The sequence below is a fragment of the Myotis daubentonii genome, chromosome 5, assembly GCF_963259705.1.
Source record: "Myotis daubentonii chromosome 5, mMyoDau2.1, whole genome shotgun sequence".
Classification (NCBI taxonomy): Eukaryota; Metazoa; Chordata; class Mammalia; order Chiroptera; family Vespertilionidae; genus Myotis; species Myotis daubentonii.
The window spans coordinates 73,506,303-73,522,489 of record NC_081844.1 but is presented as its reverse complement, the minus strand read 5'-3'; the positions used below and the strand labels follow the sequence as shown (position 1 = coordinate 73,522,489).

General features: G+C 40.7%; 1 protein-coding gene and 1 non-coding gene across 8 annotated transcripts in view; both read left to right on the top strand.

Moving 5' to 3' along the window:
- The window catches only part of NSD1 (nuclear receptor binding SET domain protein 1), a 155,850-nt gene that overhangs the window by 87,041 nt on the left and 52,622 nt on the right, over positions 1-16,187 (top strand). The window lies entirely within an intron of this gene.
- Positions 15,263-15,426, top strand: LOC132236297 (U1 spliceosomal RNA). The gene has a single exon (XR_009453243.1). It is a non-coding gene; the product is annotated as a U1 spliceosomal RNA (small nuclear RNA).

The window sequence follows — 16,187 nt, the reverse complement described above, 5'->3', positions numbered from 1 at the left end:
GCTTTTGTATATATAGATGTGAGTGGTGATTGCATAAGCATATTTACTTCATGATTATTCATAAATAATACACTTAGGATGTATATACTTTTCTTTATAACTCAAAACTTTTTACCCTCCCCCCCCCAAAAAAAAAAAAAAAAGAATGTGATATTTTGGGAGAGTTATACTACATAGATTGGGTCAGAACCTAGAAATGTTCAGATGAGACCTGCCTGTAAAGCACTTACCAAGCTGTGCTAAGGATATTGTTCTTTTTTCAGCATTATATGTGGATAGTATAGCATTTAAGTAGTGAAGAAATAAGGGCTGAGTCTTATGTTCATAAATCATTAAAATCGTAAGTGTGGATGATGCTGCCTAAAGAGAAAGCATCTATAGGGCGAGAAGAAGCACAATGACAGTACCTCCCCTTAAAAGGAGGGTATGGAGGACCTAGTCAAAGAATGTCTGTGAAGCCCCGGGAGTGGGGTGTCATAAGCAGGGCAGATGTGGCAAAAAGACAAGATCCAGGAGGTTGTGGAGTGAATAGAGGCTGTTGTATTTGACTGTGATAAATGGTTCACTTTTTGCTAGAGAGTGCCACATTAAATCAGGATGAAGGTGAATGGGTAGCAGCAGACACTATTTTCTTACAGACGCTTGATTTCAATGGAAAAGAGTGCAGTAGCTGAAGGGAGGATAGTATAGGGTCAAAAGGAAGAAATGCTTGAGTGTTCATAGGATGGAGGTTAAGAACTGTGTAGGGAAGTAAATATCCTACCAGGAGAGTGAATAGTTGCTAGGGGACAGTCACTAAGAGGAGAGGATAAGAGATAGAAAGGTAAAATGGAAATGTACCATGGGGCTGTGAGAGAGGAGAAGGAAGCTTAAGCAATTTTTCCTTGGCTTGGTGAGAAAGAAGAGGTTTTTCTAACTGGAAGGGAAGAGTGTAAATTTAGAGTAGGTTCTGTGGGGAATGGGACAGAATTAACTGGTGTCTGTAAATAGATGGCCATGTTAGATTGAATTATTTCATCTTTCCGCTGCCACCTTTGCGGGGGAAAGATAGAGGACAAGATAGTTGTGTGGTTATTTTGTCAAATCTTTCTTTTTTTTTTTTTTTTGTAAGGACATTTATTGGGTAAATCACAGAGGTAGAAAAAGTAATACCTAGAAGAAATGGGCTTAGGAAACAAGTTACAGAGGTAAAGGAAGGTCCCTTGGAGCTTGGGAGTGAGGAAGCTACTGTGCCTAGGGGAGAAGGAAAGAAAGGCATGGGCATGCTTCCCAGAGAGCTCCCATTTTGTCAGACTTTAGAAAGATCTTCTTGCCTTTTGAGCCAATGATCCAATTTTGCTAGTCTATATTATGTGATACTCTCTGAACAGGTTATCTAAGGCAAAGCTATTTTTTTAAATTGAAATATAACTCACCTACTGTAAAATGCACCCATTTTAATGTATGTTTTGATAAAATTTACACACCCATGTAACCACATCACAGGGGAGAATAGAACATTTTCACCACTCCAGAAAGGTCCCAGTCAACCCTTACACACCCCACCGACCCCCAATTCCAATCCCCTTCCCCAATTCAGATAAATGCTGATCTGCTTTCACATTAGATTTATTTTTGATGTTTCATATAAATGGAATAAAAGTGTATATAGTTTTTTGTTTATGACTTAACAATGTTGATGTGTATATCAATACATTCTCTTTCTTAAAACAGCTTTATTGGGGTATAGTAAAAGAAATTGCACAAAATATACAATTTGATAAGTTATGATGTGTGATATCTATGTGTGTGTGTGTACACCTGTGAAACTACCACTCAGCATAGTTAGTTATTTTGAGATTCAGCAATATTGTTGCAGGTATTGAGAGTTCATTCCTTTTTTTTTTTTTTTTATCTTTATTGTTCAGATTATTACAGATGTTCCTCTTTTTCACCCCCATAGCTCCCCTCCACCTGGTTCCCACCCCACTCCAGGGCCCCCCCCTCCCCTGCCCTGCCACTGACTTCGTCCATAGGTGTAAGCTCTTTGTCCAGTCTCTTCCCGCAACCCCTTCCCACCGAGAATTGTCAGTCTGCTCCCTTTCCATGCCCCTAATTCTATTACATTCACCAATCTGTTCTATTCATCAGGTTTTTTATTCATTTGATTTTTAGGTTCACTTGTTGATAGATTTGTATTTGTTGTCACTTTGTTGTTCATAATTTTTTATCTTTACCTTCTTCTTCTTCTTCCTCTTCTTAGAGAATATCCTTCAGCATTTCATGTAATACTGGTTTGGGGGTGATGAACTCCTTTAGCTTCTTCTTGTCTGTGAAGCTCTTTATCTGACCTTCAATTCTAAATGATCTTTGCTGGTTAGAGTAATCTTGGTTGTAGGTTCTTGCTATTCATCACTTTGTATATTTCTTGCCACTCCCTTCTGGCCTGCATAGTTTCTCTTGAGAAATCAGCTGACAGTCGTATGGGTACTCCCTTGTAGGTAACTAACTTTTTTTCTGTTGCTGCTTTTTAGATTCTCTCTTTGTCTTTTGCCCTTGGCATTTTAATTATGATGTGTCTTGGTGTGATCCTCTTTGGATTTCTTTTGTTTGGGGTTCTCTGCGCTTCCTGTACTTGTAAGTCTATTTCTTTCACCAGGTAGGGAAAGTTTTTGTCATTTTCTTCAAATAGGTTTTCAGTATCTTTCTCTCTCTCTTCTTCTGGCACTCCCATAATTCGGATGTTGGTACACTTGAAGTTGCCCCAGTGGCGCCTTACACTATCTTCATATTTTTGGATTCTTTTTATTTTGCTTTTCCGGTTAGGTGTTTTTTGCTTCTTCGTATTTCAAATCTTTGACTTCAGATTCTTGGGATCCTCTAGTCTGCTGTTGAATCTCTATGTTATTCTTTATTTCAGTTAGTGTATGCTTAATTTCTGCTTGGTCCTTTTTCATATCCTTGAAGGTCTCACTAAATTTCTTGGAGGTTTCTAGAAGATTCTTGAGTAACTGTGGTTTTTGAACTCTATATCCAGTATTTTGCTTTCCTCCATTTCTTCCCTTTGTGACTTGTTTCTGTTTCTCCACATTTTGGCTGCTTCCCTGTGTTTGTTTCTATGTACTGGGTAGCTGCTAAGTCTCCTTGAGTTGATAGAGTGGCTTTGTGTGGTAGGTGTGCTATGGGGCCCAGTGGCTCAGCATCCCCAGTCACCTAAGGTGGATGCTCTTGGTGTACCCCTTTGTGGGCTGTTTGCACAGTCTTGTTGTAGTTAACCCTTGATTGCTATTGGTATCGCTGGGAGGAATTGACCTCCAGGCCAATTGGCTGTGATGACCAGCTCTGTCTACACTGGAAGATCTGTTGCGCAGGAGACACCCTTATGGGGCAGGGCTTGCTGCTTCAGTAGGGCTTTGGTGCTCACTGAGTCTGCCCCTTAAGTGCGTCTCTTATGAATGTGAAGAGTTGTAATCTGGTATGGTCTCACTCTGACCACTGGGTACACTGGCTCTTGGATCTCCAAGGAGGTACAAGGTCAGCCACTGTCTTGGGGCTGCCCAGCAGGAGCTCAGAGACATCTGCAGATTCCTCCTCTTTGTATGAGGTTTGGAAGTGCCCAGACGAGACCCAGCTGGGAAGCAAGGGAGGCTGCTGCTGCCAGGCCTTGGGCCTTCTTTTGGAAACTCTGGGGCTCTCTGACCCAGCTGTAGTTTGACAGATTTTAGGCGGAGAAAGGACAGGCCATTCGTATGCAAAAGCCGATGGGCACAGCTTGGGTGGGGTTGTAAATTGGGTGTAGTTGGGTCTTTTGGAATCAGCAGGGCAGAGCAAACTACAATGGCTGCCAGTCAGCCCTGCCCTGGAATGGTCTCCGGGTCTCCGTGTCCCGCGCCCCATGCAGGAATAATGATCCCTGCGAGCACCTCTGAGAGAAAGCTGCCCTCGCGTTCCTGTCCCTACAGTTTCTCCCCGTATGTGTCTGGGTCCCCAGGGTCTCTCCGGAACTGGAGCTTGTATCTCCCTCCCGATTAAAAGAGCAGCACATCCAGGTGCCAGCACTTTCCATGCCTCCATAGCTCTTACCAGTCTCAGTGCGCTTTCTTCACCTCTCTAGTTGTAGAACTTCCACTCAGCTTTCCCGCAGTTCTGGGTGGTAGTTGTTCTCTGCCTTTTAGTAGTTATTTTGATGTGGTTGTGAGAGGCAGCAAGTATAGGTGTTTACGTATGCCGCCATCTTGGTTCTCCAAGAGTTCATTCCTTTTTATTGTTGAGTACTAGGGGCCCGGTGCACGAAATTCGTGCACTGGGTGTGTGTATGGGGGGTGGGTGTCCCTCAACCCAGCCTGCCCCCTCTCACATACTGGGAGCCCTCAGGCGTTGACCCCCATCACCCTCCAATCGCAGGATCAGCCCCTTGCCCACGCCTGATGCCTCTGGCCTTTTGCGTCCGGCCCGGGCAGTGGGGACCTGCAGTGGCAGCGGGGGGGGCGCCGCGATCGCGCGGGCTCCGCCCCTGCCCCTGCAGGATGCCTCTGGCTGAGGTGTCCTGCCCTGGCAGCGGGGACCCGCAGCTGCAGCGGCTCCGCGATCGTGGGCTTCGCTTTAGGCCCAGGCAAGGGACCCCTAGCTCCTGGGACTGCCAGCTTCGACTGTGCCCAGCTCCCATCGCTGGCTCCACCCCTACTTCCTGCTATCACTGGCCAGGGCGGAAAAGGCACCTGATTCTCTGATCATGGCTGGGGGGCAGGGCAAAGGCCGCCCCAGGGCCGCCTTTGCCCTGCCCCCCAGCTCTTAGCTCCCCCCTGGGTTTCCGATCACTGTCAGTGGCAGGGGGCTTCTTCCTGCTTTCCCTTTTGCCTCCCTGCATTGTGCCTACATATGCAAATTAACCGCCATCTTGTTGGCAGTTAACTGCCAATCTTAGTTGGCAGTTAATTTGCATATAGCCCTGATTAGCCAATGAAAAGGGTAGCTCGTACGCCAATTACCATTTTTCTCTTTTATTAGTGTTGATTATTTCATTGTAGGGGTGTACCACAGTTTGTTTATCTATTCATCTACTGATGTTCATTTGGGCTGTTCTCAGCTTGGGCCGTGAAGATTGAGTTCTTTGTATGGATATGTTGTCTTTTCTCTTGTGTAAAAATACCTAAGAGTAGATGGCTGCATCATATGCTAAGTATATGTTTAATTTTAAAAGAAACCTCCAAATTGTTTTCCAAAATGTTTGTACCATTTTCATTCCTATCTGGAATATATGAGAGTTTATGTTTTTTCACCTCTTCAACATCACTTATTATTGTCGGTCTTTTTCATCTTAGCCATTCTGACAGATGTGTGGTGGTATCTCAGTGTGGTTTAGATGTACATCTGCCTGAAGACAAATGATATTGTGCATCTTGTGTGCTTATTTGCTGTTGTCTTTGAAGTGTCTAAGTCTTTATTTTTATTATTTTTTTATTTAGGTTGCTTATTTTCTTACCTACTGAGTTTTAAGAGTTCTTTTTATGTATTCTGGATACAAGTTCTATATCAGATCCAAGTCCCTTTTCAGATTAGTCTCCCAATATGTGGGTTGTTTCATATCCTTTTTTTCTTTTTAAAAAAGTTTTTTTATTGAATTTTAGAGAGAAAGGAAGGGAGAGCGCTAAACATCATGCCCCCTAAATGAGGATGGAGCCCTTCAAACTGGGTATGTGTCCTGATGGGCAACCCAATGGGCAACCTAATCAACTGAGCCCCACCTGCGAGGGCTTTTTTTATTTTCTTAATGTTGTCCTTTGAAGAGCAGAAGTATTTAATTTTGATCGAGTCCAGTTTATCAATTTGTTCTTTTTGTGGACTTTACTTTAGTGTCATATCTAAGACATATAGCTTACCCCAATGGTCACAAAGATTTTGTTTTCTTCTGAAAATTTTATAGTTTTAGGTTTTACATTTAGGCCTATGAACTATTTTGAATTAATTTTTGTACATGATGGAGGTAAAGAGAGGTTATTTTTGAGGATAGGAAAGTTTACCCTAGTTTTAATAAAGAAGAATAAAAGAGTCACTTCTTACTGGTATAGGTCACCCTGTTTTCCTACAGTAGGGTGACCACACCATCATTTATTAATATTGGCTGCTGGTTATTCAGTATCAGGCAGTAATTTGCTTCTTACCAAATACATTTTTAATTTTTTTCCTAAAATCTTTATTAATTGGATGATCTTAACTATTAATAGATGAGATAGGTTATTTTAATGAGCTCCTATTTCCATTTAAGTGCCAGAGGCAGATTTATGTTCAGTCTCTCAAGCCTGCATTCTTTCCCTTATATCAGTGGTTCTCAACCTGTGGGTTGCAACCCCTTTGGGTGTCAAACGACCCTTACACAGGGGTTGCCTAAGAATAAGAAACACATATATAATTACATATTGTTTTTGTGATTAATCACTATGCTTTAATTATGTTCAATTTGTAACAATGAAAATACATCTTACATATCAGATATTTACATTATGATTCATAACAATAGCAAAATTACAGTTATGAAGTAGCAACGAAAATAATTTTATGGTTGGGGGTCACCACAACATGAGGAACTGTATTAAAAGGTCGTGGCATTAGGAAGGTTGAGAACCACTGTCTTATATTGTATTGTTTCTGAGACAGGTAGGTTGTGTATCTTTTTTAATTTAATTTTTTAAATTTTATTTTATTGTTTAAAGTATTACAAATAGTAGTACATATGTTTCCTTTTTTCCCCCATTGACCTACCCCTGACATCCCCTCCCCCGCCCCCGCCCCCCAGTGTCTTGTGTCCGTTGGTTATGCTTACATGCATGCATACAAGTCCTTCTGTTGATCTCTAACCGCCACCCCCCCCCCCAACATTCGCCATCCATGCTGCTGTAATTTGACAGTCTGTTCAATGCTTCTCTGCCTCTGTATCTATCTTTTTGTTCATCAAGTTATAATGTTCTTTATTATCCATTATTGAGTGAGATCATGTGGTATTTTTCTTTCATTGCCTGGCTTATTTCACTTAGCAAGTGTTCTCCAGTTCCATCCACGCTGCTGCAAGTGGTAAGAATTTCCTCTTTTTTATAGCAGCATAGTATTCCATTGTGTAGATGTACCATAGTTTTCTAATCCACTCATCTGCTGATGGGCATTTAGGCTGTCTCCAAATCTTAGCTATTGTAAATTGTGCTGTTATGAACATAGGGGTGCATATATCCTTTCTGATTGGTGTTTCTGGTTTCTTGGGATATATTCCTAGGAGTGGTATTACTGGGTCAAATGGCAGTTCCATTTTTAAATTTTTGAGGTAATGCCATACTGTTTTCCATAATGGCTGCACCAGTCTGCATTCCCACCAGCTGTGAATGAGGGTTCCTTTTTCTCCACATCCTCTCCAGCACTTGTCATTTGTTGATTTGTTCATGATAGCCATTCTGACATGTGTGAGGTGGTACCTCATTGTTGTTTTGATTTGCATCTCTCGGATGATTAGTGCCTTTGAGCATGTTTTCATGTGCTCTTGGCTTTCTGAATGTCCTCTTTCAAGAAGTGTCTATTTAGGTCCTTTGCCCATTTTTTGATTGGATTGTTTATCTTCTTTTTGTTAAGTTGAATGAGTTCCCTGTAAATTTTGGAGATTAAACCCTTATCGGAGATAACATTGGAAACTATGTTCTCCCATGCAGTGGGCTTTCTTGTTGTTTTGTTGATGTTTTTTTTTTTTTTTTGCTGTGCAGAAGCTTTTTATTTTGATGTAGTCCCATTTGTTTATTTTCTCCTTAGTCTAAGACTCTTGCCCTGGGATCTGTGTCTGTAAAGATACTGCTACAACATATGTCTGCAATTTTACTGCCTATAGAGTCTTATAGGATTTTTATGGTTTCCCATCTTATATTCAAGTCCTTTAGCCATTTTTAGTTTGTTTTTGTGTATGGTGTAAGAGGCTGTTTTGACTCCATTATATGCTCTTGCCACCTTTGTCAAATATTAATTGAGTATAATGGCTTGGGTCAATTTCTGGATCCTCTATTCTGTTCCATTGGTCTATATGTCTGTTCTTGTGACAATACCAAGCAGTTTTGAGAACTGTGGCTTGGTAATATAATTTTAAAATATATATATTTTATTGATTTTTTTACAGAGAGGAAAGGAGAGGGATAGAGAGTTAGAAACATCGATTCAGCTGCCTCCTGCACACTCCCTACTGGGGATGTGCCCACAACCAAGGTACATGCCCTTGACCGGGATCGAACCTGGGACCCTTCAGTCCTCAGGCCGATGCTCTATCCACTGAGCCAAACTGGTTAGGGCAGGTAATATAATTTGATGTCTGGTATTGTGATCCCTCCAACTTTGTCTTTTTTCTCAGGACAGCTGTGGCTATTGGGGGTCTTTTTTTATTCCAGATGAATTTTTGGAGAGTTTGTTCTAGATCTTTGAAATATGCCATTAGTATTTTGATAGGTATTACATTGAATCTGTAGATTGCTTTAGGTAGTATGGACATTTTAATGATGTTGATTCTACCAGTCCATGAACATGGTATGTTCTTCCATTTGTTTATGTCTTCCTCTATCTCTTTTTCCAATATCCTGTAGTTTTCCAAGTATAGGTCTTTCACGTCCTCAGTTAAGTTTGTTCCTAGGTATCTTAATTTTTTTGGTTCAATGGTAAATGGGATTTTTTTTTCATTTCTCTTTCTGAGTTCATTATTGGTGTATAAAAAGGCCATAGATTTCTGGGTGTTAATTTTGTATCCTGCTACATTGCCAAATTCATTTATTAGGTCTAGTACTTTTTTGATGGATTCTTTGGGATTTTCTATGTATAGTATCATGTAATCTGCAAACAAGGACAGTTTTACTTCTTCTTTTCCAATTTGGATGCCTTTTATTTCTTCTTCTTGTCTGATCACTATGGCTAGTACTTCTAGTACTATGTCGAAAGGAGTGGTGAAAGTGGGCATCCTTGTCTTGTTCCTGTTCTTAGGGAAAATGAGTTTAGTTTTTGCCCATTGAGTATGATGTTGGCTGTAGGTTTGTCATATAGGGCTTTTATTATGTTGAGGTATGATCCTTCTGTTCACACTGTGCTGAGAGTTTTTATCAAGAAAGGGTGTTGGATTTTGTCAAAAGCTTTTTCTGCATCAATTGATATGATTATGTGATTTTTGTCTCTCAGTTTGTTTATGTGATGTATCACATTTATTGATTTGCGGATATTGTGCCATCCTTGCACCCCTGGAATAAATCCCATTTGGTCATGGTGTATGATCTTTCTAATGTATTACTGAATCCAATTTGCTAGAATTTTGTTGAGGATTTTAGCATCTATATTTCATCAATGATATTGGCCTGTAGTTCTCTTTTTTTGTGGTGTCTTCATCTGGTTTTGGGATTAGGGTAATGCTGGCTTCATAGAAAGAGCTTGGAAGTGTTCCTTCCACTTGAATTTTTTGGAATAGTCTGAGTAGGATAGGTTTTAGTTCTTTTTTGAATGCTTGATAGAACTCCCCTGTTAAGCCGTCTGGACCAGAGCTTTTGTTTGCTGGAAGGTTTTTGATCGCTGTTGTAATTTCTTTGGTAGTTATCGGCCTATTCAGGTTTTTTGACACTTCTTGGTTGAGTTTTGGGAGCTTGTATTTTTCTAAGAATAAGTCCATTTCATATAGGTTGTCCATTTCGTTGGAATAGAGTTGTTCATAGTATTTTTTCATAATCGTTTGCATTTCTGTGGGATCGGTTGTTATTTCACCTCTTTCATTTCTGATTCTGTTTATTTGGGTCCTCTCTCTTTGTTCTTAGTGAACCTGGCTAGAGGTTCATCAATTTTGTTTATCCTTTTAAAGAACCAGCTTTTGGGCTTGTTGATCTTTTGTATTGTTTTTTTGGTCTCTATGTCGTTTATCTCCACTCTGATCTTTATTATTTCCTTCCTTCTGCTTATGCTGGGCTTTTTTTTTTTTTTTTTTTTAAATATATTTTATTGATTTTTTACAGAGAGGAAGGGTAAGAGATAGAGAGCCAGAAACATCGATGAGAGAGAAACATCGATCAGCTGCCTCCTGCACATTCCCCACTGGGGATGTGCCCGCAACCCAGGCATATGCCCCTGACCGGAATCGAACCTGGGACCATTCAGTCTGCAGGCCGACGCTCTATCCACGGTTTTGGCTGCTGGGCTTTTCTTGTTGCTCTCTTTCTAACTCTTTGAGTTGTAGGGTTAGATAATTTATTACCATTGTTTCTTGTTTTCTGAGGCAGGCCTGTAGAGCTATGAACTTCCCTCTCAAGACTGCTTTCACTGTGTCCCATAGATTTTGGATTGTTGTGTTTTTATTGTCGTTTGTTGCCATGATGCTTTTTATTTATTCTTTGATCTCTCTGGTAACCCAGTCATTGTCTAATAACATTCTATATAGCCTCCAGGTGTTTGATTTTTAAAAAAATATATTTTATTGATTTTTTTACAGAGGAAGGGAGAGGGATAGAGAGTTAGAAACATTGATGAGAGAGAAACATCGATCAGCTTGCCTCCTGCACAATCCCACTGGGTACACACTGCCCACAACCAAGGTACATGCCCTTGACCGGAATCAAACCTGGGACCCTCGAGTCCACAGGCTGATGCTCTATCCACTGAGCCAAACCGTTTAGGGCGGTGTTTGATTTTTTTATTGTTTTTATTGTAGTTGATTTCTAGTTTTATGCCATTGTGATCTCAGAAGATGCTTGATAGGATTTCTATTTTCTTGACTTTGAAGAGACTTTGCCTGTGACCCAATATATGATCTATCTTTGAAAATGACCCATGTGCACTTGAGCAGAATGTATACTCTGTGGCTTTGGGGTGAAATGTTCTGAAGATGTCAATTAATTCTATCTGATCTAGTGAGTCATTTAGGATTGATGTTTCTTTGCTAATATTTTGTTTAAAGGATATTTTCAGTGGTGATAGTGGGGTATTAAATTCCCGTACAGTGACTGTATTGCTGTCAATCTCTCCCTTGATATCCTCCAGAAGTTTTTTTATGCATTTGGGTGCTCCTGTATTGGGTGTGTATATGTTTACCAGAATTATTTCTTCTGGTTGGATTGCTCCCTTTAGTATTATGAAGTGGCCTTCCTTACCTCTTGTTATGTCCTTCACTTTGAGATCTAATTTGTCAGATATAAGTATTGCTACTCCAGCTTTTTTTTTCCATTTCCATTCACCTGAAAAACCTTTTTCCATCTCTTCATCATCAGTCTGTGTGAGTCCTTTTTTCTGAAGTGGGTTTCCTGTAGACAGCAGATATATGGGTCATGTTTTCTTATCCACTCAGCTACCCTATGTCTTTTGATTGGGGCATTTAATCCATTCACATTTAAAGTTATTATTGATAGGTACTTGTTTGTTGCCATTTTTATTCTTTATGCCTGTGTTCCTTCTTCATTTCCGATTTCTTCTTTTAACAGTAGACCCTTTAGCATTTCTTGCATTGCTGGTTTGGTGGTAATAAACTCCCTTAGTCCTTTTTTTGTCTGTGAGGCTCCTGATTTCACCCTCAATTTTGATTGATAGCCTTGCTGGGTACAGTATTCTTGGATTCAGACCCTTACTTTGCATGACTTTCTATATTTCATTCCATTCCCTTCTTGCCTGGTGTGTTCCTGTTGAGAAATCAGTCGCTAGTCTGATGGGGGATCCTTTGTAGGTAACTTTCTGTCTCTCTGTCCGCTTTTAAGATTCTTACTTTGTCATTGGTGTTTGCCAATTTAATTATAATGCCCCTTGGTGTCGGTCTTTTGGGGTTCATTTTGTTTGGGACTCTGAGCTTCTTGGATTTGTGTGTTTTCTTCCCTGTATCAGGGAAGTTTTCTGTCATTATTTCTTCAAACAGGTTTTCTATTCCTTGCTCAGTTTTCTCTCATTCTGGCACCCTGATTTGTGTTGTCCCGAAGTTCTCTTAAGGTCTCCTCCTGTTTTTTAAGTTTTTTTTTTCTAGATGCTGCTCTGCTTGAGTATTTTTTCCTATTTTGCCTTCTAGCTCACTGATGCAGTCCTCTGCTCCTTCTAGTCTATGGTTGATGCTTTCTATTGAGTTCTTTATAGCAGCGATGTCATTTTTCATTTTTACTTGGTTCTTCTTCATTTCCTCTTGGTTCTTACACATATTATTGAATTTATCTTCCATTCTTTTCAGTGACCTTATGACCATTTCTCTGAAATCCTTTTCTGACATACTGCTTGCCTTCATTTCGTTTACTTCCTTTTCTGGTGCTACCTCCTTTTCTTGCATATGCGGTCTGTTTCTTTGTCTCCCCATGATCTCTCTCCTCCGGGTGTCTGGTTATGTAGCTCTCTCCTGCATTGATTTAAAGGCACAAAATACAACACAAGGCACAATGCACAAGGCACCAAAGACGAGTGTATTCACGATACTAATAACCCCAAATAAAGGTGACCACCAGAGAAAAGAGATTTAGCGGAAAGGGAAAAAAAAGGAGTGCAGAAATGATATTGAGAATAGGAAGAAAAGAAAGAGAGTAAAAAGGAAGAGGGCAAAAACTATTTATATGGGGAGCAAACTCCAAGAGAACAACCACTAATCCCCAAAACTGCAAACAACAAATACCCAGAGATGAATGCAAACTACAAACAACAACTAATAACAAGTGAGGAGAGGAAAAACAGAAGCAAAAAACAAACAAAAAAGAAACAATCTTACACACAAGCACAAAAAAAACCCCCAATCTAATCAGCAATCAAGCAAACAATAATAGGACAGAGAGAAAGCAAGGCAAAACAAAATAAAACCAAAAAACCTAGAACAAAAAAAGCAAAGCAAAAAAAAAGGGAAGAGGGAGAAAAAATTTGGATAGTGAAGAAAGAGAAGAGAGAGGTGTGTATGGACTTAGAGCAGGGGATCTGAAATTAGATATATAAGTAGGATGAATTTTTAATGGGGTAAAAAGAAGTAATAGGTAAAATCTAAAGCAGGAATAGGGTAAGAGAAAGAGGACAACAAAAGGGGGAATTAAGGAGGACTGTTGGTATAAAGGTAAAGTTGAGATAGAGTAAAATGATGCTAAAGGAAAAATGAAAATAGAAAGTAGACCACTAATCCCAAAATAAAATAAAATAAAATAAAGAGAAAATGACATTTTTTTAAAAAGATAAAATAGTGGTAGTAATAATACTGATTAAAAATAAAAATATAATAATTAAAAAGGTAAAATCAAGTGAGTAAAAAAAGTTTCCTAAGTAAAAGATAAAAAAATAAAAATGTGCAGTAGTGAAGGTCATTCACTTCCTCTATGCCGGGGTCCAACCCCAGCAGGTCCAGGGGTCCCCAAAGGTGTGGATGGAGTCGGCGAAGAAGGAAGGACACAGAGACAGCGTTCAGTTGATCAGCAGCCTAGCCAGGATCTCTAGCCCGGATCTCCAGCCAAGTTCTGGTCTGGATCTCCAGAGAGGTTCTGCTGTTTATTGTCTTGTTACATCCGTATTTATACCAGTTGATTTTAATCCTGTTAATTTCTATTACAAAGGTTAGGGCCTTTCTTATCTCCATTCCAGGGAGTAAAGATTATGTAGCTTAAGCATGATTGTTTGTAGTGATTAACTACCTGCCTGGCACTTAGTTAAGGAGTTTCATCCCCTCCCTGACTTCAGGGAAAAATTCCTACCTGGGGAAACAACCTTTCTAGGAGAGGCATCCCCTCCCTGACTTCAGGGAAAAATTCCTACCTGGGGAAACAACCTTTCTCGGAGAGGTGACCTTGGTTAAAACACACAGCGCTAAGGGGAGCAAACATATTAAGAACAGTATGCTATATACGCCAGGTCCCTTGAAACATATGCTGTGCAGATGTTTCTTTCCTGCAGCGACTGTGTCAAGCAGCAAGGATGGACCGGCTTCCAGCACCTCTACTGTTTTGTTTGACATGCCTGTTTCCTGTCAGGTAGTCAGGACAGTATTGAAGTTCCCAGGGTTCCACTGCTCCTCTGTGTTGTAAGCCACAGTACTGATTTTCAAGTAGGCAGTATTTCTTTGTTTCTCAGACTCCTTTATTTGTGTTTACACAAGAGTCAATTTGTGATTCAACCCCTGGGTGGCAGTGGATTGACCTCCAGGGCTATAAGTCCTCTCTAGCCAGTATTTAGCTTTTGTTTTCCTGTTGCACTTAGTACTGGTTTGGGAGAATGGACTGCCCCAGAGCTGGTTCTCTGATTGTTACTCCCTGCTCTGATCCCCAGGTTCCACAAAAACAACTTTCCCCTGCAGTTTCTTAGAGTGTTCCCAATTGGGAGATCCTATGTACTGGGCTTAGTACTCAAAAGCAAGGATAGAAAGAGAAAAAAAAGCCAGAGTAAGTGCGTGAACTCGCGATTTTTACCCTCCAGCACTGCGTGCAACTCTGTGAATGTTACTGTGCGGGTCTTTTTTTCCCCTGACACTAAGCAGCCAGCACAGTGGTAAAATTTCAAGCTGCCTTTTTGCGCTCAGTCCAGCTATACTTTGACTTTTAGAGTTGCCTTCTGCCAGCAGCCTGCAGATCCCCTTCCACATTTGCAGATCACGCTAGCCCCAACAGCCGTCGATTTTGTGGGGCAAAGACTTCCTGCTAGTTTCCGTTGCACGTTTCTCTCTCCAGCCTGGATCGCAGACCTCACCTTTCCCTAGGCGAAATCTGACCTTTCCGTGAAAAGGTGCAGGGCTCATCTGAGTCCGTGTATTTGCGCTGCTTGAGATCCAGTGTTTCTGGGTTCACAGCTGGTCCCTGGGTATTGTGGTTGTAGAGTCCCTGGATGTATAAGCTTTCGATAACAGCCACTCTCCCCTTCAAGATGGCGCAGAGAGCCACTCTCCCCTTCAAGATGGTGCAGTCTCCGCGGCCGAGCCAGTGGCTCCAGGAGAGATTTCAGCAGCAGTGGAAGCTGCCCGGTCAGGGGAGCCCGGTCTGGCAGTCCCCAACAGTCCTTTGGAGTATAGCTGTCTCTCACCCACAAATATACACTCCCTGTATGACCACACACTCTCCTTTCGTTCTCTCACTCACACACTATCTTACAGTCTGCCTTCCCGTCGGAAGCCATCTTCCTACTCTCTGATCTGTGTTTTGTTTTTTATTTTTATTACAGAAATCCTTAGACATATACAAAAAGGACATTTATAAAGAACCCCCATGTATTCATCACTTAGCTTCAGTAGTTAACAACTTTTCTTTCCAGGTCATTTTACCTGTATCTTTCAAAAGGTCTAACAATTACAACTTTACAAAAATACACGTATATACTTACCTGGCACGGGAGATACAGTGATCACGAAGGTGGTTTTCCCAGGGTGAGGCTTATCCACTGCACTCCGGATGTGCTGACCCCTGCAATTTCCCCAACTGTGGGAAACTCTAGTGCATAATTTGTGGTGGTGGGGGACTGCATTTGTGCTCTCCCCTGTAAAAAAAATAAACACTTATATCCAGTGTTGGCAAAATTATACAATAACTATATATCATCTACTACCCAGCCCCATTTTCAAATTTTCCCACTTAACTCAAAGATATTTTTTACAGTGTTTTGAATAAATCCCAAATGAGATCCTTGTATTGTATTTTTTTTTAAAAAAATATATCTTATTGAGTTTTTTACAGAGAAGAAGGGAGAGGAGAGAGTTAGAAACATCGATGAGAGAGAAACATCGATCAGCTGCCTTCTGCACACCCCCTACTGGGGATGTGCCTGCAACCAAGGTACATGCCCTTGACCGGAATCGAACCTGGGACCCTCCAGTCTGCAGGTCGACACTCTATCCACTGAGCCAAACCGGTTAGGGCTGTATTTTTGATACATTAATCGACAACATTAACTGTCCCATCCCCCTCACCCTATTATTTTTTTTCATCATCATGAGGTTTAAAAAATGTTTATTAAAAAAAATTTTTTTTAAATATATTTTATTGGTTTTTTTACAGAGAAGAATGGACAGAGCAGGGTAACGATTAAAGAACGAGCTCTGGACAGTTGACCTCCCCAAACCAGTTTTAAGTGCAATAGAGAAAATAAACCCTTGCTACTGCATAGAGAAGCCTTATAGCCTCAGAGGCCAACCCAAAAACACTGCCACCCAGAGGCTGAGCCACAAACTGACTCTTAGCTAAATACAAATTAAGGCAGTCTGGGACACAAATACGGCCTGCTTTAAAATCAGGACTGTGGTT